The sequence below is a fragment of the Dreissena polymorpha genome, chromosome 6, assembly GCF_020536995.1.
Source record: "Dreissena polymorpha isolate Duluth1 chromosome 6, UMN_Dpol_1.0, whole genome shotgun sequence".
Classification (NCBI taxonomy): Eukaryota; Metazoa; Mollusca; class Bivalvia; order Myida; family Dreissenidae; genus Dreissena; species Dreissena polymorpha.
Window position 1 is genome coordinate 84,319,599 of NC_068360.1, and position 27,194 is coordinate 84,346,792.

At 37.3% G+C, this 27,194-nt stretch overlaps 1 protein-coding gene and 1 long non-coding RNA gene across 2 annotated transcripts in view; both read left to right on the forward strand.

Moving 5' to 3' along the window:
• LOC127835863 (arrestin domain-containing protein 17-like) overlaps positions 1–27,194 on the forward strand; it is a 66,202-nt gene that overhangs the window by 11,593 nt on the left and 27,415 nt on the right. The window lies entirely within an intron of this gene.
• On the forward strand, positions 14,981–18,302 carry LOC127834416 (uncharacterized). The gene is made up of 3 exons (XR_008027929.1): positions 14,981–15,118; positions 16,162–16,255; positions 17,731–18,302. It is a non-coding gene; the product is annotated as an uncharacterized LOC127834416 (long non-coding RNA).

The following is a 27,194-nucleotide window of genomic DNA, read 5'->3' on the forward strand; positions in this document are numbered from 1 at the left end:
ATTCACTGATATTTTTCTATAAACCACCGGAAAGCATACAATAAGTTAAGATTTTCTAAGCTCTAAATATATGTAGTAACCTCTTAATATACACTGCACCATAATCTTCTACAATGGTATGTCCAGGCAAGCCAGCAGGTCTCGGACTCCAAGACGGGTGTGTTGCTGCTGCTGTGAAACCCCGCCTATTAGTGCCAGTCTGAGGATTGACAAGACTGGGTATGTGCCCGGAGAGTGGGTGGTCGTGAACGCGGAATTTCAGGATGGGACGGGCAGAGGTGTTGCTAAGTCAAAGATTTGCCTTGAAATGGTAATTTTTAACTAAGCCTGTGCGTAAATTTTCATCCCAGATAAGCCTGTGCAATCAGTATATTTCGTGTAAGTGGTGTTGTTAACCTTCGTTTTTAGCTCACCTGAGCACAAGTGACCTTTTGTGATCGCCTTTTGTCCGTCGTAAGTCATGCGGCGTCAACATTTGCCTTGTTAACACTCTAGAGGCCTTTTTTATTTTCAATTCTTCATGCAATTTGGTCAGTAGATTGGTCTCAATAATATCTTGGATGAATTCAAAAATGGTAACGTTTGCTTGAAAAACATTGCTGCCACGGGGCGGGGGCATTTTTCCTTATATGGCTATATATAGCTATAGTAAAATCTTGTTAACACTCTAGAGGCAACATTTATTGTCCGCTCTTCATTAAACCTGGTCAGAAGATTCATCCCAATAATATCTTGGACAAGTTTAAAAATGATGCCGGTTGGTTGAAAAACTTGGCCGCCAGGTGGCGGTGCATTTTTCCTAATATGGCTATAGTAAAACCTTGTTAACACTCTAGAGGCCACATATATGTTCCAATCTTAATGAAACGTGGTCAGAAGATTTGTCCCAATGACATTGGATGAGTTCGAAAATGGTCTCGGTTGCTTCAAAAACATGGCCATCAGGTGGAGGGGCATTTTTTCTTATATAGCTATAGTAAAACCTTGTTAACACTCTAGAAGTCACAATTATTGTCTGATCATCATGAAACATTGTCAGAAGACTTGACCCAATGATATCTTGGACAAGTTCGAAAATGGTTCCAGTTGCTGGAAAAAAATGGCTACCAGTGAGACTGGGCATTTTTCCTTATATATCTTCATCAATCTTTATGAAACCCTGTCAGAATATTTGTTTAAATGATATCTTTGATGCATATGAAAATGGTTCTGGTCTGTAGAAAAATGTGGCTTCAATAATCATGAAAGTTGGTAAGAATATTTTGTTCTTATGACATCTTGGGCTGTACGGAACAGGTCAGTTCCTTTGAATCTCAGGTGAGCGACTTTGGACCTTTGTATAATTAAGCCATGTTTGGGACGATAAGATATGATTTTACAGGAACTGCTAGCGGTCTTTGATAGGTACTAGATTATGCTGTTGCGCTGAATGCATGACAGGGTCGCAGCATTCTTAGACATTGTCCGTTCATTTTTAGCTCACCTGAGCAAAACGTGCTCATGGTGAGCTTTTGTGATCGCCTTTTTTCCGTCGTGCGTCGTGCGCCGTCAACATTTGTCTTGTAAACTCTCTAGAGGCCACATTTATTTTCCAATCTTCATGAAATGTTGTTAGAAGATTGGTCCCAATGATATCTTGGATGAGTTTGAAAATGGTAACCTTTGCTTAAAAAACATAGCTGCCAAGGGGAGGGGATTTTTTCCGTATATGGCTATATATGGCCAAAGTAATATCTTGTTAACACTCCAGAGGCCACATTTATTGCCCAATCGTCATGAAATTTGGTCAGAAGATTCACCCTAATACTACCTTGGACGAGTTCAAAAATGATGCCCTTTGGCTGGAAAACATGGCCGCCAGGAGGCGAGGCATTTTTAGCTCATCTGATTGCTCAGCTGAGCTTTTGTGACCGGTCTTTGTCGGTCGTCTTTCCGTCCGTCCGTTCACATTTGTTCGTAAACAATCAGGAGGCCACATTTTTTGTCTGACCTTCATGTAACTTGGTCAAAAGATTTGTCCCAATGAAATCTCGGTCGAGTTCGAAACTGGGTCAAAAACTAGGTCACTAGGTAAAAAAAAAAAGAAAACACTGTAGAAGTCATATTTCATGCCTAATCTTCATGTTACTTTGTTAAAATGTTTGTCTTAATGATAGCTTGGTTGAGTTCAAAAGTGGTTCCCTTCTGTGAAAAACATGTCCGCCAGTGGGCCGGGCAATTTTCCTTATTTGGCTATTGAGAAACCCTGTTAACACTCTAAAGACCACATTTCTTGTCCGATCTTCATGAAACTTGGTCAGAAGCTTTGTCCCAATGATACCTAGATCGAGCTCGAAACTAGGTCATGCTTTTTTGAAAATTAGGTCACTAGGTCAAAAAAGAAGAAAAACATTGTAAACACTGTAGAAGTCACATTGTATGCCCAATCTGCATGTAATTTCGTCAAAATTGTTGTCTTTGTGATATCTTGGTTGAGTTAAAAAGTGGTTCCCGTCCGTTGAAAACATGGTTGCCAGTAGGCGGGGCATTTTTTCTTATTCGGCTATGGAGAAACCTTGTAAACACTCTATAGGGCACATTTCCTGTCCAATCGTCATGAAACTTGGTCAGAAGATTTGTCCCCACGATACCTTGTAAACACACTTGAGGCCATAATGATGATTCTTGACCAGGATGTTTTTCTTGATGATATCTATGCAAAGTTTAACATTGGGTCATGTGGGGTCAAAATCTTGGTCAGCAGGTCCAAATCTTACACAAACTTTGTAAACACATGTAGAATTAGCATTACTTGCAAATGTTTGCATGCAAAAATCCATGTGAATAGACAGTACTCAATCAGAATTAATCATATGCTCACACTGCACAAGTAAACAGAAGGGAACCAATCTAATATGCTATAGCGTACTGAATTTTCAACTAAGCAATGAACAAAGCCTTGTAAAAAAAGGTGAGCGAACTAGTGCCATCTTGGCCCTCTTGTTCCTGTTATGGGTATAGTAAAATCTTGTTAACACTATAGAGGCCACATTTATTTTCAGATCTTTATGAAACTTGGTCAGAAAATTTGTCTTAATGATATCTTGGATGAGTTTGAAAATGGTTTTGATTTCTTTTAAAACATGGCAACCAGGGGCGGGGCATTTTTCCTAATACGGCTATATATGGCTTTTGTAAAACCTTGTTAACACCCTAGAGGCCACATTTATTGTCCAATCTTCATGAAATATGGTCAGAACATTTGTCTTATTGATATCTTGGATGAGTTCGAAAATGGTTACGTTTACTTGAAAAACATGGTTGCAAAGGGTCGGGGCATTTTTTCTGATATGGCTATGTATGGCTATAGTAAAACCTTGTTAACACTCTAAAGGTCACATTTATTTTCCGATCATCATGAAACTTGGTCAGAAGATTTGTCCCACTGATATCTTCGATGAGATTTGGTTGCTTTAAAAATATGGCCACCAGGGCCGGGGCATTTTTCCTTATATGGCTTTAGTAAAACCTTGTTAACACTCTAGAGGCCACATTTATTGTTCAATTGTCATGAAATTTGGTCAGAAGATTGGTCTCAATGATATTTTGGAAGAGTTCGAAAATAATAATGTTTGCTTGAAAAACATGGCTTCCAAGGGGCAGGGCATTTTTCCTAATATGGCTATAGTAAGATCTTGTTAACACTCTGGAGGCCACAATTAAGGTCTGATCTTCATGAAACGTGGTCAAAAGATTAATCCCGATAATATCTATGAAGTGTACAAAAATGATGCCAGTTGGTTGAATAACACTGCTGCAAGGGGTGGGGCATTTTTCCTTATATGACTATAGTAAAACCTTGATAACACTCTAGAGGCCACATTTATTTTCTGATCTTCACGAAACTTGGTCAGAAGATTTGTCCCAATAATATCTTGTTTTCTCAGGTGAGCGACTTTGAGCCTTCATGCCCTCTTGTTTAGTTTAAACAGTTATCTGACAGTATGCATCATATCTTGTGATAGATTGTTCTCTGTTCATTTACAGGTAACTACCTACCGGACATACGGCGGCTCAAAGAGACGCTCCAAGTCACACTGCGTCGTCATGGAGCATGGTCCGGTCAGTGGGGGCGGAAGTGACGCGTGGGTGAATGAACGATTCCAGATACCTGCCCTGCCGCCGTCCCAGCTTCCCGGATGTGACATTATCTTCATTGAATATTTTGTGGAGGTTGTTGTTCAAACGTATTATTATGTTCTTGGATTATTATGTGCGAAATCAGTCTTAACCGTTTCATGGTTTTTATACTGTTGTGCTTATATAATTGTATATACCTGAGCGCAACTGATTATTAACTAATCTAAGGAACAACACAACACGTGTTAGGAAGTTTAATATAAAATGTAAGTGTCAGAAACAGGAAAGCGAGTTAACGTTGATTGAAGCAAAAGTCCGTTGCACATTACAAATATCTATAGTATATTTTACAAAAGAACATTTACCGTCGAATTTCCGTATTTAATTATGCCCCCTTCGAAGAAGAGGGGGTAAATTGCTTTGCTCATGTCGGTCTGTCGGTCGGTCGGTCGGTCTGTCGTTCTGTCGGTCCGTCCACCAGGTGTTGGTCAGACGATAACTCACGAACGCTTGGGCCTAGGATCATGAAACTTCATAGGTACATTGATCATGACGCGCAGACCTATTGATTTTGAGGTCACTAGGTAAAAGGTCAAGGTCACGGTGACCAGAAATAGTAAAATGGTTTTTGAATGATAACTCAAGAACGCATACGCCTAGGATCATGAAACTTCATGGGTAGATTGATCATGACTTGCAGATGACCCCTCTTGATTTTGAGGTCACTAGGTCAAAGGTAAAGGTCACGGTGACCCGAAATAGTAAAATGGTTTCCGGATGATAACTCAAGAACGCATACGCCTAGCATCATGAAACTTCATGGGTAGATTGATCATGACTCGCAGATGACCCCTATTGATTTTGAGGTAACTAGGTCAAAGGTCAAGGTCACGGTGACCCGAAATAGTAAAATGGTTTTCGGATGATAACTCAAGAACGCATACGCCTAGGATCATGAAACTTCATAGGTAGATTGATCATGACTTGCAGATGACCTCTATTGATTTTGAGGTCACAAGGTCAAAGGTCAAGGTCACGGTGACCCGAAATAGTAAAATGATTTTCGGATGATAACTCAAGAACGCTTTTGCCTAGGATCATGACACTTCATAGGTACATTGATCGTGACTCGCAGGTCACTAGGTCAAAGGTCAAGGTCACAGTGACAAAAAACGTATTCACACAATGGCTGCCACTACAACGGACAGCCCATATGGGGGGCATGCATGTTTTACAAACAGCCCTTGTTTTTATAACAAGGCGCATTTAATACTTGACTGCATAGATACTGAAGGAGAATAAGATTCTATATAATTCATATGTATGCCTAATACAAAAAAGATACATGTATATCCAAAATTATTTTCCCACAGTTTAAAGTGGACGTAGTGGACACACCGTTCGACCTTGAGCTGCCTATACCTATAACTATTGGCACCATCCCCCTGCAGTCCACGGTACAGATGTACATGCCCTCAATGTGGCCGTCTCCGGAACCTGTAGTCACTCAGCAACCATACGGGCCGCCGTCAGGAAGTATCTCTTCCGTTTAATCTGCGTAAGTACCGTTTTTAGCTCACCTGAGCACAACGTGCTCATGGTGAGCTTTTGTGATCGCCTTTTGTTCGTCGTGCGTCGTCCGTTGTGGCGGCGTCAATATTTGACTTGTTAAATCCCTAGAGGCTATATTTATTGTCAAATCTTCATGAAATTTAATCAGAAAATTGGTCTCAATGATATCTTGGATGCGTTCGAAAATGGTGACGTTAGCTTGAAAAACATGGCTGCCAAGGGGCGGGGCATTTTTCCTTATATGGCTATTGTAAAATCTTGTTTACCCTCTAGAGGCCACATTTATTGTCTGACCTTCATGAAACTTGGTCAGACGATTCATCCCAATAATATCTTGGACGAGTTCGAAAATGATGCTGGTTGGTTAAAAAACATGACCGCCAGGGGGCGTGGCATTTTTCCTTATATGGCTATGGTAAAACCTTGTTAACACTCTAGAGGCCACATTTATTTTCCGATCTTCATGAAACTTGTTGGAAGATTTGTCCCAATGATATCTTGGATGACTTCAAAAATGGTAACATTTGCTTGAAAAACATGGCTGCCAAGGGGCGGGACATTTTTCCTTATATGGCTATATTATAATATATGGCTGTAGTAAAATCTTGTTAACACTCTAGGGGCCACTTTGATTGTCCAATCTTCATGAAAATTGGTCAGAAGATTCAACCCAATCATATCTTGGACGAGTTCGAAAATGATGCCGGTTGGTTGAAAAACATGGCCGCCAGGGGGGCCGGCATTTTTTCTTTTATGGCTTTAGTGAAACCTTGTTAACACTCTAGAGGCCACATTTATTTTCCGATCTTCATGAAACTTGGTCAGAAGATTTGTCCCAATGATATCTTGTAAGAGTTCGAAAACTGTTTTGGTTTCTTTTAAACTTGGCCACCAGGGGCATGGCATTTTTCCTTATATGGCTTAAAATCCCCTTCAGAAGTTAAAAAAAATATTATAGAATGAACTGTCTAAAGATAAATATATCTCAAATTTATTTCATAAACAACTCGCGAAGTATATAACTATAATTTATATGATTTTGAATTGTTATACAGAGTTATATTAAATTAGTTTTTCCCAAATCAGTTGTCTTTTCACATGAAATGTATTTTTTTCCCAAAATGGCCAGGAAAGGCCTGATGTATCGATATTGTGTCAATATTTGTTGATAAAAACATTCCAATTTGGTCCATTTTATTGATAAAAAATGCTCAAATTTGCCATTTTATCTATTTAAAAAATCTCAATTAGACTCAAAATGGCTTGGAAAACTGAGACTGTGCATAAAAGCTGAACTGTCTGAAACTAATGTTGAAAAAAATCATTGATATATATTTAAGAAAAAGGACAGAGACATTGAGCTGTGAATATTACATTTATACATACATGTGTATTCATATAATGAATATCATTACATATAAAGAGTGAATTTTTAATTTTCCTCTTTTCCTAAAAATCGACGCGTTTTTCCCCTTTGGATGGGCCCCGCCACTATTCCCCTCTAGGTGAAAAAAACACAGGGCTATAGTAAAACCTTGTTAACACTCTCGAGGCCACATTTATTTCCAATCTTCATGAAAATTGGTCGGAAGATTGGACTCAAGGATATCTTGGATGAGTTCGAAAATAAGTATGTTTGCTTGAAAAACATGGCTTCCAAGGGGCGGGGCATTTTTCCTTATATGGCTATAGTAAAATCTTGTTAACACTCTAGAGGCCACATTTACTGTCCAATGTTCATGAAACTTGGTCAGAAGATTCGTCCCAATAATATCTTGGACGAGTTCAAAAATGATGCCGGTTGGTTGCAAAACATGGCTGCCAGGGGTCGGAACACTTTTCCTTATATGGCTATAGTAAAACCTTGTTAACACTCTAGAGGCCACATTTATTTTCCGATCTTCATGAAACTTGGTCAGAAGATTTGTCCCAATAATATCATGTAATCTCAGGTGAGCGACTTTGGGCCTTTCATGCCCTCTTGTTCAGTGTTAACCCTTTCCCACTCGGAAGCATAGTTAAAATGGCTACATGCAACCAGCAGGTTACATGCAAACCAGAACTGACTGCGGTAATTCACAGTCTGTTAATGTTTATGCTATTTGCGGCTTATAAGTATCTTCAGGTTAGATATTTTGGCTTTAAGACTTGCATCTTTGACGAAAGATGTTTATTGTGTTATTCTAATGGACTCCAAACGGGCCAGAATGCGCTTCTGAACGGGAAAGGGTTTAAGTTTATCATTCTGCTGTAATTAAATTATCCTTAATAGACTTTATGTGTTGCCCCGTCGCTATGATTGTGTTTGTTGCCTCAATTAAGTGTCTTCAATGAAAGTTTCTGTTTTTAGATCCGCCCTCTTACCAGTTTCTAAGATTTCAGTTAATATTTTGTAGCTTCGCCCTCCTACCGACATCGTTTGTATGTTCTTGTTTCTAGCCCCGCCCTTTACTAGCATCAGAAGTGTTTGTTATTATTTCTTGCTCAGCTCTACGTCCAGTTCCCAAAATGTCTGCTTCGCCCTCATAACAGTACTCAACATGTATGTTCTTGTTTTCTTTGCTCTGCCTTCTTACCAGTAAACCAATAATTATTGTAATTTTTATGCCCCCTTTCAAAAAAAGGGGGTATATAGTTTTCGCACTGTCTGTCTGTCAGTCTGTCTGTCTGTCTGTCACACTTTTCGTGTCCGCTCTCTTTTTCAAATACTTTTCATCCGATCTTTACCAAACTTCAAAAGTTGTATCTAGACAATATCGAGGTCGAGTTAGAATATGGGTCATGCCGGGTCAAAAACTAGGTCACGGGGTCACTTAGTGCATTTCAAGGATTTAGCATGGTAAAATGCTCATAACTTCTATCAAAGCGTTGGCTATAACTTTCGCATTATTGAAGATAGAAACTTGATATTTGGCATGCATGTGTATCTCATGAAGCTGCACATTTTGAGTGGTGGAAGTTCAAGGACAAGGTCATCCTTCAAGGTCAAAGGTAAAAAAAAAGTTTGTGACTTACACATCTCTTGTTGTTTCTAGCTCCGCCGTCTTACTGTTCTGTAGCTCCGCCCTCTTACCAGTATCCGAAAATTTTGTTCTTCTTTTAACTCCGCCCTCTAACCCTCTTACAAGTATCCAAAATGTCTATTTATGTTTTCAAGCTCCGTCCTCTTTCCGAAGTTTCTGTTCGTGTTTATCGCTCCACCCTTAGTATTAAAATCATCATTCTCTTGACCGGTTTGGCCGTTGGAGGAAAATGAGGGACGACGATACCGAAATCCGCCTCCAGTCAGAACTGTTGTCTGCTGCTGAGAGTTATTCATCCATGAGAAGGGTTGTGCACTATTTTAAATTGTCCATCCAGCTCTTCTTCTGACGGCCTCAACGTCGACTTCCCTCTAGTTTACCCTGGAGAACAGACTTGCACAGATAGACGTTCTTGGAGACGTGTCCAAACCAAGCAAGCTTTTGTCGTATGACGGTCGCCAGAAGGGGCTCGTTTGGGCAAACATGTGTTGCAGTCATGTTCCGGAAGTACTCGTTGATCTCCGCGTAGGAGATGCGGAGCAGTGTAATTAGAAATTTGTGTTCAAATGCCGATCTCGCAGCCGTAGAGTAGCATGGAGACTACGAATGACTTGTAGAGCATTGGTTTGAAAACTGATGGAACTGCTTGTTCACAACCTGCTCAGTCTGGCCATCGCTGCGGTAGCCATGGTAATTAATTTTTATTCGGACCCCATCAGTACTGGTACCATCCCTGGACAGGGTTGCGCTTAAGTACTTGAAGCTGGTCGCTTCTTCTAGCTTCTCATCATTCATGGTTATGGTCGTGCTCTTCACCATCATCTCTCCATGCTAACCACCATTCCGTATGCTCTTGCTCTTTCATAGAGTTTGTAGGTAAGATCTTGAAGTTCACTGCTGGTGCCATACATGAGGTCAATGTAATAAGCGAATCTCAAGTTGGAGATGGGTTTTCCACCGATAGAGATAGAGATGTGGAGGTCATGGAGATTCCCATTCATTGTCTTCTCAATGAAATTGTTAAACAGGACGGAAGAGATCAGACATCCCTGACGGACATCCACTGTAGTCCTGAAAAAGTCCCCCTGCTGTCCAGTGAGAAGTACTGCGCTGCTATCTTTTCCGTAGAGTTCTTGGATGACTTACACCACCCTTCGTCAATGTTCAATCCTATCATAGCATGCCATAGTCGATCATGCCACACGTGGTCGAAAGCTTTCTTAAAGTCGATGAGGTTCAGGAAGATCTCACGTTGGTGTTGCAAGTGTTTCTCAAAGGTTATTATGCAGTCGAAAATCTGTTCCACTGTGCTTAGCCCACCTCTGAATCATGCCAGCTTTTCGGCCAGCAGTTCATCGCCCTTACTTCTCAATCCATTAATGATGCGAAGCGAAGCATGACTTTGCTGGGATGACTGATCAGACTGATGGTGCGATTATTTTCGCACATCTTTAAGTTGCCTTTGTTCGGTAGGGGTATTAGTCTTATTTTGGCTAAGGCTTCTGATCACAAATTATTCTGTTTTTAAATAATTATTGTTTCTGTTTATTTTTAAATAAATATAAGAAGTACCGGTATTATAATTAACCAGTTTTGTATTATTTTTTCATTGATATTTATATTAAAATGAAATTTTATTCTTCACGGAGATATTTACATGTTTTTTTCCACTTATAATCGATTAGCTAAGAGCACTGACACCTACGAAAAGAGCGCAGCCGATTTCGAGAATTATTTTACTGTGCCTGTGACGTCATTTTTCATTGTCAAAACAAAAGTGCAGTTTCTGTGTGTACTAAACCTAGTTTTTGTTTGTTCGAAAAATTGTTCGCAATTTGTATCGATGTAGCAGGAGTTCTGGAAATGAATTTATATTTCTCAACTTGAAAAACAGCACTCGCCGAGTCGGTCGAGTATTTAACAAACTTTACTCGCCCAACCGTCAATTTCACTCGCATATGCGAGCGGTCGAGTGGATGTTTCAAGGCCTGCCGGTATGACCAGTGACTGGATCCAGTCCTTGGGCCACTCTCGTCCAATATCTTTTGGCATAGTGTCGTCATTGCTGCAGTCGTTACCTTCCCTCCGTGTTTAATCAAAGTGCATGGGACGTTGTCCACTCCCAGAGATGTACCAGCCTTAAGACTACACAATGCCTCCTCCACCTCAGCTATAAGTAATTTCGTCGTCCGCTTTTGATCTGAAATTGTCCAAAAGGAGACTGAAGTCTGTTTGAAGCGGGTAGTTGTAGAGGTCACTGTAGTATTTACTCCACCTGTTTAGGACTGTGGCATTCTCGAAAAGGAGGTTCCCGTTAGCATCTGCTAAAACACTTGGCTCTAATTTCGTTTCCAAATCGTCATTTTTGTCTCTAGCTATGCAATCTTGCAAGTATCAAAAACTGTATGTTTATGTCTTTTAGCTCGGCACTGTTACCAGTATCCAAAATGATTTCTAGCTCCGCCTACTCACCAGTATCCTAAATGTGTGTTCTATATCATGCTCCGCCCTGTCAATATGTATCCAGTATGAATGTGTATGTTTTGTTGCTTCGCCCTCTTACCAGTATTAAAAATGTAAGTGTATGTATTATAGCCCCGCCGTCTTTCAAGTTCTTTTTTGTTTCTCCTCCCTCTTACCAGTTCATATTTTGTAGCTCAACCGTCTAACCAGCATGTTATGTTTTGTAGCTCCGCCCTCTTACCAGGAGTGCATGTTCGGCAAGGTTGATACCAAAGATGATGATGATAAGCACGCTGGGGGCAACATGAGTTACGCCCCCGCATACAGCTACTACAACTGGATGCAACCGCCGCAGCCCTCCGCGCCACCCACGACGAAAGTGGGAGGGTCTAACATGTAAAGAGGTGCTCCATGAAAGTCGGGACCCGCGTCAGTATCAAGCAGCCAATGTTTAGACTAAAGTCTTCAAAGAAATAATACTCTCAAATCTGCAATCTTCTAAAATTACTTGAAATTAAAGTCTAGCATGGCAATTAACACAAATATTCGGAAAATTCTTTGTTAAGAATAATATGATAATAATATAAGAAGTATCTTTAGCTTCTCCATACAGGTAGACAGAGGTGATCCAAGACACGGAAGGCTTAGATCTGTTGATTAAAATCCTTTACATTGTATGACCTATCTTTATACATTCAAGTTTTAAAACCACAATTTCCAGCCCTTCGACAAATCCTGAGCAGTTTGTGAGTTACTCACAGGCTTATCTGGATTATGCTAGTTGCTGTGTGATGTATACTCTGTTAGATAGGCAATATATCGTTTGCTGATCCAAAGCGCGCTCTGGTGTCATCGTCGTAATGTAATGGTCACCGACCTGCGAAATTATACATTTTACTGTAATTAATCTTAGTTTTTTTTTATGTTTTTACTTTCTAAAGTCTAGTAATTTTGCTACTTGATATACATATATCTATTGATATTGTTGTTTTGAGTTTAAAGGTTCAAATTCATTTTAATTTTCTGCTATTTGTGTCCATAGTGTAAGAAATCATTTTTACATGCATTTATTTTACATTTTTACGTATTATAATCGTCGTTGTGTTTGTTAACTTTTTACAATTGTTTTACGATGTATGATTAATTTTTTTTGTTTGGAGTCCGGAATCGTTTTCTTCTAAACATGTTTTAACTTATTTGATTCATTTGCCTTTTTTCTTGTGCCCATAATACTCGATGCTTTAACTGGTTTGAATGGTATTTCTCCATTTAATTAAGTATAAATTAACACTGAATATTTGCATTGAATTGAATTAATTATTTTCTATGACATAAAGGGTTTGCCGTAATATCATTGTATTATAAGTTTTAATTTACTTCAGTGTAATTTTAACTGATCAGGCACTATAGCGGAACACTTATTTATAATTTTTAAGCAATATAAAATTATGTAATGATTCAAAACGAGCAACATTATTGAAACAAGATAAATCGACATTTTTAAGAACAATCACCTGAATACATAATTATGACTATTATGCCATGACTATTTATTTCAAATGTTTACCTCATAATGTTGATAACGACGTTTATTGCGTTTGTCATAATGTTGATAACGACGTTTATTGCGTTTGTCATAATGTTGATAACGACGTTTATTGCGTTTGTCATAATGTTGATAACGACGTTTATTGCGTTTGTTGTTTACACTTTACATGATCTTCGACTGTATATTGTACAATTATACTTGCTTCATTACTATACATACTCATTTCTGCTTTACATGGTTATTGTTAGAAGTAAATATTGTATATATTTGATGTTAAAATGTATTTGAAGCTGTATTGTTTACAGTTGTACACGATGTGGCATTCTGTTTTTTTTACAGGTTTACTCAAACTTGAATGAAAGCCAATTGACTGTGGATATTTAACGTAACTTTGATGTGCATATTTAAAAGCCCATACACACTCACTATAAACGAATATATCGGAATATTATTCGAAAAATAAAGCTAACCCATAAAAATGTTGTTTATAGCATTAGCCGAACATTCGACGCTAAATGTGGTCTGGTAAAACGAAACAAAATGCCAATTTTTCTTTTCTATGGGACAATATATTTCTTGTATTACTAACAAGTTAGTGTTCGTGTGTCGTTTGAATAGATTTCGTTGCAGGAAATTAAAATCGAATATATTGTGGCACAAAAAATCGAGCATTTTGTATTTCGTTAAACCTGTGTTAACACACTACTTCTAGCGTTAAAATGTTGGCTATCGCTATAAGGAACTCGGATTGTTTATGGGATAACTTTATTTTACTATTGTTTACAAAGTACTCATTGACTTTGAGAATTTATGTTATTTTAAGCTTTAATAAGAGAGGACACACGGAAGGTATCAAACAATATAAAGTATTTAGTGTTTAAAAGTTATCTGTGTTCAGTTTGTTCATACCGATACGTTGTATTACAATCAAAATACATATACTCATTTAATCATGAGATTACATTTCGCTTGTTAAGAAATTTTTTAACGTTGTGGTATGAATATCATGCGTTATTGTTGTTGACATTAACCTCATGAGTGTAGATTTCTTTGAACCTGCATTTCTTCAGACATTTGTATGTACTCGACTGTATGCAATCTTTCATTAAATCAGTGTTCGGTAATATTTATATTATGCTTATTAGAACGTATTATATCAAACTGAAAATCAGTAATTAGATATTTTTTAATTGTTGTAAATCGTTTAAAGTTCCAAATTCATAGCATTCGGAACAACACAACTTAAATAGTAAATAGCAGAAATACCAGTGAAGGGAAATTATTAATTGCGGTTCCGCGCGAATAAGTTTGGCCTTAACTGTAAATTCGTTAACCTCAGGTGGCGTTTTATCTTTGTCCAGGACAAATCAATGTAATGTGGTTTAAATGTCCATATTGACAGACAAGATGCATATTTCTTCTTGACATCTTCAAGTTTGGCATTGAACTTTGATCGAATGCATTTAACATCTTTTCGTAGGCAAGACACGATGCCTCATTTTCGCAAACACGTGTGACATGTAAGTTGGAACTTCATCAATACCTTGTAAGTTAAAAGTCAGGACAAGAAAGTAAGCTTATTATGACCTTGACTTTTGGTTGTCGTTCATGTCGCCCTACTGAGCTTGACATTGGTTTCAATAAGCACGTTATATTTGTGACATTTGTCCTCTCGGTGAGACCTTTACATTGGAAAAGGCAGCATTTTAATTAGCGGTACGCATTTCGGCCAACCAGTAAATGGGTACCAAATGACTAGAATCCGTCAAAACTGTGTACGTCAAAGCAAAATAAAAGTATATAACCAAAAAGCATATCATCCAAAGGTTACTATGCTGTTAACTCCGAGTATAAGATGTGCTCATTAATTTCGATTCTTCTTGAATAAATAGTTAATGTTTTTGTACTCAGAAGCTTTATTAGATTACAGACAAAATAATACAACTGCAAATTATTGTTTCGTACATAATATACGATTTCATAATAATCATGGCGGCCGGATGACCTTTGTTTTATCTTAATTCGACAGAGGACGTATTTGGAGATTCGTATTCAGTTACTTTAACAGCGATAATTTTGTTTATGCATCTGCTATTATAGCGGACGGGCAAATAGTGCTTTCTGTCCGTGTGTGTTTGTGCGGGAGATAACTTTTACCTACATCTTAGTTTAAACCTATTTATTTTAGAACGATTGCATCGAAAGCCTATGGCTTATATAAAGTATCTCGAGTCCGTTTCCTGGGCTTAGAACCAGTACTAAGTGTCTTTGGAAGAGATTTAAGGAACGCTCCCACGGTGGGGATGGAACTCGCGACCTCCCGGTCGATAGGCGGACACCGTATCATCCATTACATCACGGCGACCTCCAGGTCGTGATATTGTGGGACCCGGTAAGTGGTATAACATTTTAAACCCTTTTTCTTAACAATTTCAACTCGTGCATACAAGACAGATGGTTATGCTGCTTATAGCAATGTGAAATACACCATCATTTCTTTATTTAATAAGCATGTGTTCTTGTTAAAAAATTATATGTGTACTGCATTCATTTATACGGTTATTCTTCAAGCGACGAGAAATTATGTCGCCGATTTCAGACGTATTCAATGATTTATTCTTTTACCTTGAGATATGTACACAAACATCAAGAAAAAATCTTTCTGTTATGCGCGAAATAGTTTTGCAAGTACATATCAATGACATATTTGGAAAAATAAAGCTCTTTACGGTGTGTTTAAATTCTGTCCAACCCGTGTGTAAACCCTTGAAAACCCGTTGATTCTGCGCCCTGTTCATGGTGGAATTTCGAAATTAATTGGTTCAGATGAACAGCATATCAAGACGACGTGTCGCCAACAATCATTTCTCTTGCTTCAATGTCAAGGTTACAGTGGACCTTTGAGTTTTTGCGTGTGCGTATATATGTTAAATATTGACGGTACATGTTTGCGCGCGGCTCATAACTTTGCCGGGCATTATAGCTATTCAAAATAACTTGTCTGTAATGATATTCATAGCAAGACGACGTGTCGCCTGCAACAACCATTTCTCTCGCTTCAATGTCAATGTTACAGTGGACAATTACAGTGTTTGCTTATTCCTTATGTGTAAATAGTGTCCCGCTAATAACTTTGTTTTGCACGATAGGATTTCGAAATTAATTAATTTGCTCAAATTATCGTTACATCAGTCGCAACATTATGTTGCACGATTCAAGATTGAGGTCACAGTAGATACTGATTTTGTGTATATTCCTTATTTGCACACGAACATAAATGTTTATGTTCACTCATCACTTTGCTTTGCTTGAAGGGATTCCAGAATAAATTCACATACATAATCAAGTTAATCAACATGTCAAGATGAAGTTTCGCCAAAGTCACAATTAACACTTGAAATTTTTGAACATTCCTTCTTTATTTATGTGATCTAGTATTGACCTCACGTGACCCAGGCGAGATAAATGCTGACGACGAGAGATGAACAAAGGCGATCACACAGGCTCACCAAAAGCACGTTAGACTAAGGTGAGTTTAAACGTTAAGCTTATATCAAAATGAGTTCAGAACGAAGCATTCCACGTGATTACGACCAGACATTGAAGATCCCTACATATCTTAGTATAGTTATAATGAGTTAAACTTCCACACTGAACAGATTTTCAAAACTCCCATTTGACACGGAATCGAAAGCGTTTCAATAAACCTGATGATTTTGACGAAATCGAGCAAACATAAATAGGTTTCAACTAAACAAAACCATTATCATTTGCACGTGATTCAGATTGTGTATGAAGCCCAGTAAAGTATTCGTGTAAAAAAGACAATGGCAGGATATCCCCATAAAATATGAAATACAACTATGAACATAAAACAATGATACATTGAACGTGTTTGCGGCTTTCCAAAATAAATAAAAATAAATGTGAGTTAATGGCACTGGTTATTATTTCGTCAATATAGGGTTAATATTGCGACAAAACCGAACATTTTCAAAACATTGCAATCGAGTTATAAATATAATTACATAATTATGTGATGAGGCTATCTTAACTTACGTTTGCCGAACAGCACGATGAAGTTATCAATATAGTCCTTATATAGTAATAACTCTCGTCGTCCCCGGAGCCTTCAGACAAGTAAATGTACGCCCGTCCTCGGCATTTTACCCGGATTCCTGTTACAAAATACAGAGTCAGCCTTAGTCTGGGAAAATGGGATGTAATGCATGTGCGTAAAGAGCGACACTTTCCGCTTTCATTTTAGCGAAAATCCAGTTTAGGCGGAAAGTGGCGTCCACAATTAGCCGGTGCGTAATGCACAGATTAACATGTGACGAAGTTTAACGCACACTGATTAAACCCCGTTTTCCAAGAGAGAGCCTACGTTATAAGCAACATTTAAGATATCTACAAAATAACGTTTATACATGTAAAGGCACGTGTAACGCAATTCTGTAAGAAAACTTCTTTTTCATCAACGGCTAATGATGCGAACTTGAAACGTCGCGATTTTTGTTTGAGAACAAATTTTGAAAAAGTTGAATTTAATAAAATTTATCCAACACACTCTGACACTTTTAAACCATGTTCGGGTATGGTTTTCTCGTTCTGCACGTGATAATGTAAGCTCGTAAAATTATATTTTTGTAATTGATGATTTTTCTTATGGAAATATAACATAACTCATTGATAATAATATTTAATTAAAAACAAGTCAGTGCAGCATGACGATTGCACACTGTTCGATTGAAAAAGCAGCCATTGAACACAAGCACGTACCACATTTGTAACACGTGTATTACACCAGTACCGGTTCAATCTCCACGCAGAGTTGTCGTTCCATGCTCTCGCATACAATATCTGCCATCACAATAAAATCCTACAAAATTTGGTAGGATTTTATTTCTTTGTTTAATTATTATGTTATGAAAGTATTTTTTTGTATATTTTGAAAATAGTTTTATAAGGGTCATAAAAAGTTTTATATATATATATCTCCAGCGTACCAAGAGAAGAAGCCCGTGCTGCAGTATTTGAAGCTCTCAATCGGCGAGTGCAACCGGAAGTACCAACCAACGACATGATCACAATGATGGACACTGTTCTAAATAACAACACCATTTCATTCAATGGAGACCACTACATGCAAAATGAAGGAACTGCTATAGGATCGCACTTAGGAATGAATTACGCATCGACCTACATGGGAGCCTGGGAGACAGAGTTATTTTCAAAATCAAACAAACATCCAATAGCCTACTTCCGGTTTGTTGATGATGTTTGGGGCTTGTGGACACATGGTTTGGAGGCACTAAAGACATTCCATGCGGTTGCAAATGAAATCCATCCACGAATACAGCTAGAGCTCCGTTACTCCACAGAGCAGCTCGAATTTCTAGACACCATGACGTCTATTCGAAAAGGAAGGCTGGTTTCAGACCTATATACCAAACCAACAGATCGGCACCTCTACCTGCACATGGACTCGTCGCATACCGAGTCTACGAAGAAGGCCATTCCGTACGGCTTAGGTGTGAGGCTAAAAAGAATATGTTCGGAAGAGACGGACTACAAAAAACACAGAGATAAGATAAAAGAGCAACTACAGAAGCGAGGATACAATGGCCGATTCGTCGAGACAGAACTGAAGAAAGTTGATAACAAGAAGCGAGAAAATCTGCTGCATACAAAAGTGCCTTCAAAAAGTAATTCCAGGGTACCGCTCGTTATCACTTTCTCCAGAGCGCTACCAAATGTCGGCCACATCCTCCGGAAACACCTGCCAACACTTCACATTTCAGATCATATGAAAAACGTTTTTCCTGAACCCCCGTTAGCAGCATTCAGAAGAGACTGCAACCTTCAAGACATATTGGTTCATAAAAAGCACAACCGGATGTTTTTCCGAGTTCACAACAGGAGCGGACCTTGTGGGGCACAGAGGTGCGCAATCTGTCCATACATGATGGAGGCTGAAAAGTTCAGCGACACCACCGGAAAAAGCTACAATGTGCGGAACGAGGTCACCTGCAAATCCACCAATGTAGTCTACGCTGTACACTGCGAACGGTGTAAGACCTTCGTATACATAGGAGAAACGGGAGATACCTTGTACCAGCGACATCTTCTTAACCTGTCCCGCATACGGACTCGACACAACGACCCGGTAGCCGAGCACTTCTACACAAACGGCCACAGCGTCGCAGACTTCCGTGTCATGGGACTCGAAAAATTAAATGGATCCGACGAGTACCGGAAGACCATCGAACAACTTTGGAAGCGCAAACTGAGGACGTTCAAACCATATGGACTAAACACAAAAGACTAAAATTGGCGCGCAATGTAACGTGCGATAATATAACGTCACGTCCGCTAAAGATGATATGCTTATTCACAAATAAACGCCGCTGAAGAAGACCGAGAGGTCGAAAGCTACGGCAAATTTAATAAAAGCGTTTTATTTTATATAAACGGCTAAAAGCGACTTTATTATATATATATATATATATATATATATATATATATATATATATATATATATATATATATATATATATATATATATAGAGGATATTTGTTGGATTCGGTGGAATATCGATTTTATTTCACGAGTGATCATAGAAAACAATATTTTCACGAGTGGCGCAGCCACGAGTGAAAATATATTTTTTCTATTATCACGAGTGAATTAAAATCGATATTCCACCGAATCCAACAAATTTTCTTTTTATTTTATGCTTTTTGCACCGTATATTTACATTAAAAATGAGTTAAACTGGATACTTTCGCTGGATTTATGACGTCATTTCGTTGAAAAAATGACGTCATTTCACAGTAAAACAGTGGCAAATATCGATATTTTTCACTGTTATTTTTCACTGTTTAAAACAGTGGAATACCAGTTTTATTTCACTGATATTTCTCTATAAACCACCGGAAAGCATAAAATAAATAGAAGTAAATATAATAAGGGATAATTATTGTACCACGTGACTCGGCTATCATCACGTGATTGCTTATAAAGGCATGATTTAAGTTTGCATTACAATAAATCACTGTGTATCCCTCCGTGGTTCATACGTAGTGCCTATTTCTAACGAGTGCATTTTCTCTTCCTCAATAAAAACTAGTTTGTTTTTGATTGCAATTATTGGAAGAGGACAGATCCATCTTTAAAATAATACCATGTCCGGAAAAAATGATACGTCGGAAAGGCAACATAAATGCTTTGAAAGTTGTGAGTTATATAATGGGACCCTGTGAGAATGGGAATTAGTGTAATATAACCTTAATCCAATCTCCACGCAGAGTTGTCGGTCATTGCTCTATGCTGGTTTCTGTCAAATCTCTGCGCGGAGGTTGGGATTTAATCCTGCTATGCTGGTTCGAGATTCAAATCTGATTTCAAATCAGCTATGCTGGTTCCTGGTTCAAATCTCTGCGCGGAGGTTGGTACCGGTTAACACAACGCATTTTTTGTTTGATTTGCAATCCAAGTATTATAAACATTCTTGTGACGGGTTGAACATGAGTAAAGAGAAAATTTCAACTCTTTAGATCAAACGGGAACTTGACTGGATCCGAATTCGGTAATAGATGATCATTCCATCAGCATTCAGCTGATATTTTGGGTTTTCAATAAGAAGGATGCGTCATCAGAGTAATTTGTTTACATATTATATTTAGTATTCAGGGATGGATACCTGCATAGTTCTTAGTCGATTGAGATTAATTCTTGGCGAAATTCCTGTCAAGACGGAAGGTGTCGTCTAAAATACTGTGACGACACTTTAAGCCCATGCTTTAAGCCCGGCTTCTCCGACTAAAATACTGTGACGACACTTTACGCCCATGCTTTATGCCTGGCTTCTCCGACTAAAATACTGTGACGACACTTTTCGCCCGTGCTTTAAGCCCTGCTTCTCCGAGATTGAGGCTCAACACTCATCTGAGTGTTTGTGAAAACAACTCCAATGTTATCAGCAATCAATAAATTAATACTTTTCCTTAGAGAATATATCAACATTAGAAAGGGATCTTTTCACAACTTTTGGCATATATTGAAATTTGTCACTAAATGCTTCACATTGATAAATGAAAACATTGGATCTAAAAAGCTCCAATTAAAAAACAAAACAAGAATACATTTAAAGAAATAAAAAAGCAACCATCAACTTGGATCGAAACACTGCACCGTGGAGTAAAAGTCTAATGCTTAGACCATTCGGCCATCCATGCTCCACAAAATATAACGACAACAACAAAATTCTCCGAGTTATTTAATTGGAATTGTCAGGTTTTTAAATCGTCAAAAGATGCATATAATGGATATTTTAGAGCATGATAAATGTTTAGTATTACTGTTTCTTCACAAAATGAAATCTAAAACGAAAATTTGCGATTTTGAAACATTTTTTCTATTATGTCAAATTACCAAAACGTGAAAAGGTCCCTTTAATGTCGAGTTTTCTTGCCGATGGGGACATAAATAAATATAAAGAAAAGACGTGAATAGTTAAATTGACTGTTATATTAGAATGCTCTTTGGACTTGGTTTATAAAGAACATTAGTTGCATGAAAACTATCCATAAGGCTTATGCTGATAATATGTAAGATATAATACAACAATTCTTTAAATAACAAAATGATGATTTGTTCTATATATCACTTAAACTGATAGTAAATGCTTAAAACGTAGATTGAAGAAAATCATAATAAATCATATATCAATATTATACTACAGAGCTAATAGTTTTATTTCATGAACATGACTAATGTACAGAATTTTACGATGAACAGTAGCTTGTATATAACAATTTATAAAAAAGAGGTGTGTTACAATACCTTATAGATACAGCAATATTATTGCGCGAGATAAACAAATATACATACATTTAAAGAACCACTGCGTTGTGACATTTATACAATAAAATGAACACATGAATTGATTGACAAATAAAAACAGAAACTGAATGCAAATAGCTTTTGTTTTCAATCTGTGTCGGCCCGGGTACTAATTTAAAGTACTCCGTATAATACAGTAAACCCGGGTACGGAAAATATACTAAAACGTACCGGCCTTACTCCAGGGTTGTTTTTGGTATATTGTCCGGGTACTTTGTAGTATACTTAATAGTATTCGGAGTGTTTTTAGGTATTACATGAGCCTACAAAGACAAATCAAGCACTAGTCGGTTATTCCTCAGGCGAAGTACTAACAGCTACACGGACTACATTACTTACAAAATATCCAACTCCCAGCTATGAACATCAACGCTAAAAGCATTCTAGAAGAACTATACACAACATCAACATTTTTTGTCTATCGCAAAATTGAAATACAATGTTTCATAGGCTATGAACTACGACCGTAATCTTTCAATAGAATCACACGCTATTAATTCCGAAATATTAGCGTGTGTATATCGACTGTAGTTACGATTGAGTAAAAGTATTATTCGCAAAATGATTTGTTGTTACATCGTAACTCAGTTTATTATGCTGATGGACCTATGCTTGTTTCGGTCCTAGCTTTGCTCAAATGGATATAATTTGCACGAGACCTTAACGTGCATAGTAAAGAGCACAATACATACATCACATAGCTTAACTATCAGGGTTATAACCTCGGCTACTGTGGTATTTACCTCTCGTTTTCTTATCTTTGTTAAGTTCCACAATAACATGCCCTCGAACACATTGTCAATGATAATACACAATCTGTGGATTGGCGAGAACTTTTTCCAATCTTCGAAATGCGTTTAGCTCCGTTTTCCCAGATCGCGGCACATCTATATTTTGTGTCTTATATGAAACATATACCGTTACATAGTGGGTTCTCATAAAATTCTGAAAATAACATGTGGTTTTTTAATCAGATATATTTTGGATAGTTTATTAGTTAAAAAGTGTTAAATAATTGTTTTCGAACGTAATTTACCAGCTTTCTATGCATTACACAGGTTCACCTGCGCTGTATATATTCGTTTAAAAATATATATTCAATATTTCTTCAATCCGTTTAGCTTAGATTGTTCTTAAAGAACATATCTGGATAATTGTGGGCCCTAAGTGCAAAAGTTGCATCCAATATTTGTGGAAGAAATGGATATTTTGATGTAATTAACATCAGCATCTTAATAAGTAGAGTGTAACCTATATAATGAAGAAAATGATACTCATTGAAGCACGACGACGTAACTGACTTGTTCCCCTTTGTGTATTTAAAGCATTTACGGCTTTACATAATTTACATAAAAGTCTGCATTAGGAAGTGATAATAATGCCTAAAATTTGGAGATTTAAAATAGTTCTCGCCAATCCACAGATTGTGTATTATCATGGACAATGTATTCGAGGACATGTTATTGTGGAACTTAACAAAGATAAGAAAATGAAAGGTAAATACCACAGTAGCTGAGGTTGAAGTTAGGCTATGTGATGTATTTTTGTGTGGTCTTTACTACGCACGTTAAGGTCTCGTGCAAATTATATCTATTTGAGCAAAGCTAGTACCGTGTAGCGCCGTTAAATGTCGCATCGCCGTTATATGTCGCAGGCTACGAGATTTGTCGCAACGTTGACGATAAATGTCGCAAGTACTGATATACGTCGCAAGTCCTACTGACGATATTTGTCGCAACTTAAAAGATAAATGTCGCAAAAATTACATCTGCCGATATATTTCGCAACATTAATAATCAATGTCGCACACCTTTGTGTGTCATGTTAAAAATGAAATGGTGAAGCAAAAATGACCTAAACTTTAAGGTTAGATCTAGATTACCCGACTGGGTTCTTTGGGTCGACTTCCACCAAAACGGTCAGTTTTTTAGTGAGTATTGTCCGAAATGGTCAGGTGTGGTCAGTATTGTCCACAATTGTCAGCTGCGGTGAAGATCGACCGAAGCAGTCATATTTATTGATTTTCAACCCAAACCGTTAAGTTGTATTCAAAATGACAAAAATCTTTGTTTCAAATTGATCGGAAATCGGAAAAACGATGTGCCCGTAAGTTTTGCTTTGGGTTTGAGGCCGTTATGACGAGTTGGTTATATAAGGTCAGTCTTACAGAAACCATGTGGGTAGAACAAAATGTGAATACCTTGGTATTTCTGCTGGAGACGGACAACTTTGCTGTCTTTGAATAAGCGATAGAAGACGAATATTCTTGGATAGAATCGTCAATCCACGATCGCACCGGTACCTGCTCAGCTCGTTGGCCCAATGTGGGGCCGGCAAAGGTCAATGCCTTTCTATGAAAACTGCCAGGAAATACGTGTTCTTTTCTGAAATGGTTCGTCATTCGGGTGCAGCTGCGCAATGCATAAGATACTAAAACCATAATCAAATTATAGCCGAATACAGCTAACTTTAATATGTGAACGGCTTTACACCCAACGTCAGCAATCAGACTCAATTGACAAGGACTCCGTGTCGGTCGGAATTATCAATTAACTAAACAAGCTGTACGATTTTCCTACCTAAATTTGAAAAAAAGCTTGCACTAAGGTCTGTGTCAATTCAATATTGATGTTCGGCGATAAGATAAGTTCAGTAGCCGAAAAAAGTCTCTTTAGCGACACATACATTACTGTTGTCATCGACAAAAATAAGATACAAACGACAATTCTTCATAGAAATCGGCATATATTTATGTCATTTTTTTAAATATTCAAATTGGTACATAAACCCGTCTGTTTACTAAATGGTTTAACTATTATTATAACATGCATTTTTTTATATGTATCAGAAAACAACGAATGATTGTCGCAACTAGTATTTTCCTTACAACATCGACCAGGACCGATATATTTCCTATTTGTATTCCACATACTCTAAAAATGTTAATGTGCGAAAATGAGAAATCTTAAATTCAGAAAATGATCGCCTTCGCATCGCCTGCCTATTCCACGATGAACTATAACTTTTCTGTGGCGAAATATATTTTAATTACTAATAGCATACATGGTTATTATTCAATTTTTTAGCGGCAATTTGCGACATCCATGACGTCAAATCAAAAGCCGTCGACGTTGACAAATTACGTCTCCTGACCGTTATATGCATCTTTTGACTATTTGAAAACCTGAAAATTATCAAGCTTTGCAACGCGAACGATTGAATTATTTGGAGAGTTCTGTTGTTGTCGTTATATTTTGTGACACTATGAGGATTGCTTATATAAAGTATAAAAAAACATCATTCATTGTGTGAGCAGGAATGGCCGAGTGGTCTAAGCGCTAGACTTTTTTTCCAGGGGACAGTGGTTCGAGCCGAGTTGAGGGTTACTTTTTTCTTTCTTTAATTTTATTTTTATAAATCACTGGAAATTTTTCGATCAAATATTAAAATTTTCATTTATCAATATAAAGCATTTAATGGCTAATTTCAATACATGCCCAAATCTGTGAAAAGGTCCCTATAAGATGTATTTTATTTAGTTTAAAAGCGTGTGATAATCAAAGCGCTGAAGATGCTGCAGTTGTTCGCTCTTTGTGTCTATGCAAGAGCAGTCAAAGGAAATGAAGTTCAACCTTTTATTTTAAGAAAATCGAAAGGCCATGAAAAATACAAATATAAATATAATTTCACTTTAATAATAAATTGTCTACATGGGCGAGATTTTGCTTCTACGGGGGCTAGATTTTGTATCATCGGGGGGTAAATATAGCAAACACTTTGAGAGAGAAAAATTACATGTACTAAACTCACGAAAATAGGACTGAATTTTGAGTAATAGCTGTTATTTACAGCTCGTTCGTTGTTTATGAATTACTTTGAATTTTTAGTACCCGCAGCTAGAAACCCTACCAGTGAAGTATGGTATCCACCAACCAAACTCACATGCTTTCACAGCCTCTCCATCTACTTAATCATACAGTCTTTTAAAATGCGATACATTCCATATCGCATAGTGTCAAGGACAGTGCGCAGTGTGTCAGGAGATCGTCCTTACAAAGCTATGGCATATGCTAAAGCGATACAACAAACATCGTTCGGCGTATGCTAACATTTCATGCACACTAGGGTACATAATTTAAATAAGACATGTGCACTTTACTAGATACTGAATGTGCTTTGACCATTAACATTATAGTCATCATTTTTGGTTCATTTAATAAAAAATATTATATAAACTTAACGAATGTACTTATCATAATGAAATTGATTAATGAAGCTGTATATAATATTTACACCAGTGAAATAGTATGACAAACAACATGTATGTAAAGAACGCGCGCGAATACATATTTAAAATATGTATGTGTGATTCATGATAGTGCGGTAACCCAATGCTTTTATTGTATTTTACACATAGTATTGTGCATTTTAGCTACAGATAAATTATTATCAATATATAATTTTGATAAATACATATTAAAATCTGGCTAAACAGCTCGTACAGATATGGGTGGGATTCAGTTTACATTTATGAAAAAAAAAACACATCCGCAACATAAGTCACCACAATTCTAATTGCCCCACTCTTAACATGCTTGATATATTAAATCTTAAAAACAACTGTACAAACGGATGTTCAAATTCCTAGACAGTTTTATCATACGACTATATCCTGTATAAAAAAACAAACAGTCAAACAACTTATACCTTGTAATGAAATCCTAACATCAAATTTAAATCGCTAAAATTTATGGCTTTTTAATATTTATCTTAATTTTTGAAAAAAAATATTTCTGAAGTATGAAGTTAAATTGTTTATATCTTACCTTAAACTGGAGTACGAGCTATGTAACACAATCTTCTTCTATGCTTGCAGACAATTTGCTGATAATGCACTTGCATACAATGTCATTGTAACGTCTGTATTGATGTCGAGCGTAATGATCAATGTCTCTATCACAAAATATCATAAAGAAAAAATCTTTGCATGATTGCATAGTTGTAGGAAATCAAGTGAACATCATATCAATGAAATAATTTTTATTATAAACAATCGGTACATAGTCATTTAAGAACATGGCGGTGTCCTTAGCTCCAAATAACAGAAAGATTGTCGGTGTCTATATGTAACAATGCTTTTTTCTTTCGCTCGTTGTTCTTCCTTTAGGTCGGTTGATGGAGGTTTCCGAACTCTTGAACTCGAACTTAATCTCGCGTTGCGATGAAGTTTTTCAAAATGAATTGCTGCAAATATAAGCCTATTTTAGAATGTGTGTCGCTCAAACTATCAGATAGAGTCTGTCAATGTTAAGTCATTACATTAAAGGTGACACAACTGGCTTGCCCAAGCTCTCCCTGTTCATTGCGAATTGTATGCAATATCATGAACTTATAATATTCTGCTCTTTTAAATGCTTGAATGGTTTTAACCATTAGTAGAAAGATAATATTTCACCAGACTTAACCTTGTGATGCGAACATTCCCCATACGTTTTAGAAGAGTCGTTAACACGAAAACAACTATTAAGCCATATTAATGTAAAAGCGTCATTACCAAACA